Source organism: Dendrobium catenatum, unplaced genomic scaffold, assembly GCF_001605985.2.
Source record: "Dendrobium catenatum unplaced genomic scaffold, ASM160598v2 fragScaff_scaffold_1539, whole genome shotgun sequence".
Taxonomy (NCBI): Eukaryota; Viridiplantae; Streptophyta; class Magnoliopsida; order Asparagales; family Orchidaceae; genus Dendrobium; species Dendrobium catenatum.
Window position 1 is genome coordinate 368,516 of NW_021320001.1, and position 3,600 is coordinate 372,115.

A 3,600-nucleotide genomic window follows, 5' to 3' on the forward strand; every position below is an offset into this window, starting at 1 on the left:
TCATTTGAGACGACTTTTTTATTACTTCTTAAAACAGAGTTTCAGTACAAAATGCATCGAAAGTGTAAGTAAGACTTCGTTTGGACGATTTTTTAATTGCTTCTTAATACATAGTACATACGGAACTTTATTTACACTTTTTATGCTAATGAGATCCTATCACAAATTTCTCGTGCCTCACGAGATCAAAGTAATTTTGAATAACATTGTTAATAAAGAATTATTTAATGTAAATAGTTATTTTTAAATATTAAATATATGAATGAGAATTTTGAGTGTTATACATATCCTCTTTTATTATTTCAAAATTAATTTAAAAGTAGATTCATTGCTTGAGAACTTCCTGATCAACATTTTTTTTCCTTGGCTAATTAACACTAAGCACAAGTAATCTTCTTAATTAGAGGAACGACAAGACAGCATGCACGTGCGCATCACGTGCAAGTAGCCTCCTCTATAAACGACGTACAGTGTACACTGCCTTAAGCCCTAAATCCAGCGACGGCCGATGTATTCTTCTTCTCGATGCCCGCTTCACTGTGTTCGCTCGTCGATTTTCTTCTTCTTCTTCTTTTTTATCTTCTTGTTGTATTGTTAATTTTCGCAATTTTTGGTATTCAATCTTTCTCCTCCGTTTCTTTGCGAGCAAAGAGGGATACGATGTAACTCTCTGGATCCGAAGCGGAGGTAAAGTAATAAGTCGAGATATCGTTTCAGTCGCCCTTTAGATTTCTGGTTGGCGATTCGATTGTTGACTCGACCACATGCCATTTCTACAGGCCCCCTCCTGTATTTTCTTTTTCATATTTTTGTTTCTCTCCTGTTTCGGATGATAACGAAAGACGTGCAGATGATGTTATTTTTTATTTTCTTCACTTTGAACCGATTTTAACTGTGGGGATTCAAAATTTATCGACTGATGCATGTCTGCGTTGTCTCCTTGATTTTTTCTCAATTTATAGAGATTTTCAACTATCTGTTTTCAGTATTCAATGGCTCCTCGACGCTGTGCATTTTGTCCTGTTTTCCAACTAGAAATGGTACAATGAATTGCATTTCTTTTTTCTCTATTGAGAATATACCATAAATCCAATGCTTCAACACAAAATCTTAAGCTATGACGAGGATGCGGTGGATTTTAAATCTGAAGATTTAGATTAAGGATTCTTCAAAGACTTATTAAAATGCTTTTTCTGTAGATGGTTATGTTGAATTATATTTCAAATACTGTCAAAATAGGAAACAAAAGTTAATTTTGTCTTGGAAATTTTGGCGTTGAAATAATATAAGCAATAGATACTCGGGACGATCCACCATCAAAAGCCACAGGCTAAGAATTCTCAAAAGTGAAAAAAAAAACAGGGTAGATTTTTATAAAGATCTAAAGATAAGCGATAGACACTGATGAGTCTCATTTGGAGTAATCAGAAGAGTTGCAAACGCCTCACTCATCACATGATCCAGATGTGTATCATTGATTTTAACATTAGAGATGGATTGATGGGTTACCATTCGATTGTAGGGATGGATTGCATTTGACTTGATAAAGGAGACTTGAGAATCATTGAAGGAGTATTTTGTGGTGAATGAGTAGTATGATTTTTCATTTTAGAAGAATGATTTGGTAAGTATAATAGCAAGATATAAATATGACTTTTAATGGGATTTGTTCACCTCATGCCTGCCTTTATGGATTATTAGGTACCAAGTGTTCACCATTTAATCTAACCAAACTATGCCAGTGTTGTCCATTGAAGCCAACTAAGTGCAATTCCCTCTAGCCAACCAAGCCAAATATGTGCAAATTATCTGAGCCAACCAAGCCAACTAAATTAAGTTCGCTCAACTTGACCAAATGTTAACTATTCAATCCAACCAAACCAGCCAAGTGCTGTTCATTCAAGTCAATCAAGTTCATTTAAGAGGTACCAAAAGTTATTGAGAAAAACAAGCTTAAATTTAACAAGTTAAGGAAGTTATGTTTCTTGATGCACATGTTCAATGAAGATCTGCAAAATGTTCTTGAGAAGATGAAGCTTTTATTCCACACATTGATATTGTATGGTTTCTTGAGGGTGTGCCAAAAGTTATTATGTTATTTTTTGAATGATGTTATAGACTGTCATTGAATGAACATTTTTTTAGCTTTTTAAACATATGCATTGCTTATAAGTTTATGAATGGAATTCCTGTTTAATGGACTTGTGTTTACCTTGTGTTAATGTGTGAAATCTGCGAAGCTTTCAACTTGTTTTAATCTGATGAATCGGTTAGGAAATTAGATGTATTGGATTTCACTTATATTAAGAAAGGTAGAGGTAGGCCTAAAAAGACTTGGTTAGAAATATTTGAAATGGGTTTTTTAGATGAGAATTTGATCCTTAAAAGGACACAATGGAGAAAAAAAGATTCATGTAGCCGACTCACATAGTGGGATAAAGCTTGTTGTTGTTTTGTTTTAAAGCATCTTGGTTGCTGACCTATTTCCTCTACTTGAAATCTATGTATATTGTTTGATGATTGGTCTCTTTCCAATCTAATATTTGCATTTCATGTAAGATTTTGCACCTTGATGAAGATTCTAGTTACATCAATTGTAGTGGTTATGATGATATGAACGATGCCAACAAGATGGCTTTTGCTTATTCTTTAGACTACTTTGCAGTATTATTAGTATTGATATTTGAAATGAATGCAAAACAAAATGAAGTGAGTTGTCTAGGCTTTAAAGGTGTGAACATACTTAATGCAATATCTATAGAAAAAAGGGTCCATGTAATCACTTCCATTTGTCATCATACTAGCATAAATTTTTTGGTTGATGAGATAGCTATGAGGCATTGTAGGATTGAATATTCTCTTAGATATGTGAATAACTTGCAATGGTTGAATTAAGTTCTCAAAAGAGAAAAGAGTATTCTCCAAATTTAATGGGATAAAACTTTTATAATTTATGGCACAGAATGTTGGCCATTAAAAGAGAAGCATAATATTAAGTTAAATTTTGCAGAGATGAGGATGCTCATGTGGATGAGTGGCTTTACTCTTAGAGATAAGATACGAAATGAGCATATACGTGAAAAGGTTCGAGTAACTCCAGTGGAAGATAAGATTGTAGAGAGTCGTCTTAGATGGTTTGGTTATATAAAACAATAGCCTTCCGATGACCCGGCTAAGAAAGTAAATTTCTTAGACTTGGCTTATGAAAAAGATAAAGGTAGACCTAAAAGACATTGTTAGAAAATACTAGAAGTGACCTTTCTTTATTAGATTTAAATGAGAATTTGATTGTTAATGGGACATAATGGAAAAAAAAAAGATTCATATAGTTGATCTCACATAGTGGGCGAAAGGTTTGATGTTGTTTTTGTTTTTGTTGTTATAGTTGCAAGTGGGTTTAAGTGTAAATCTTTTTTGTTAGATGTAATTCTATAAAAATTTTAATATCAACACAATCACCAACCTCTTGGCCTTCTTTTAATTCTACCATTCTTTGTGAAAGCAGAGTGTTACTTGAATAGCTCTTACCCAGTTTGTGATGATTTTTTGTTGCAGCTTTCTTGGTCCAAGCTTTTGTTTCTTCGCCATCGAACATTTGAG

At 33.3% G+C, this 3,600-nt stretch overlaps 1 non-coding gene across 1 annotated transcript; it reads left to right on the plus strand.

Moving 5' to 3' along the window:
• Positions 1–645: 645 nt before the first annotated feature.
• On the plus strand, positions 646–766 carry LOC114581119. Its single transcript, XR_003702937.1, has one exon. It is a non-coding gene; the product is annotated as a small nucleolar RNA snoR111 (small nucleolar RNA).
• Positions 767–3,600: the final 2,834 nt, after the last annotated feature.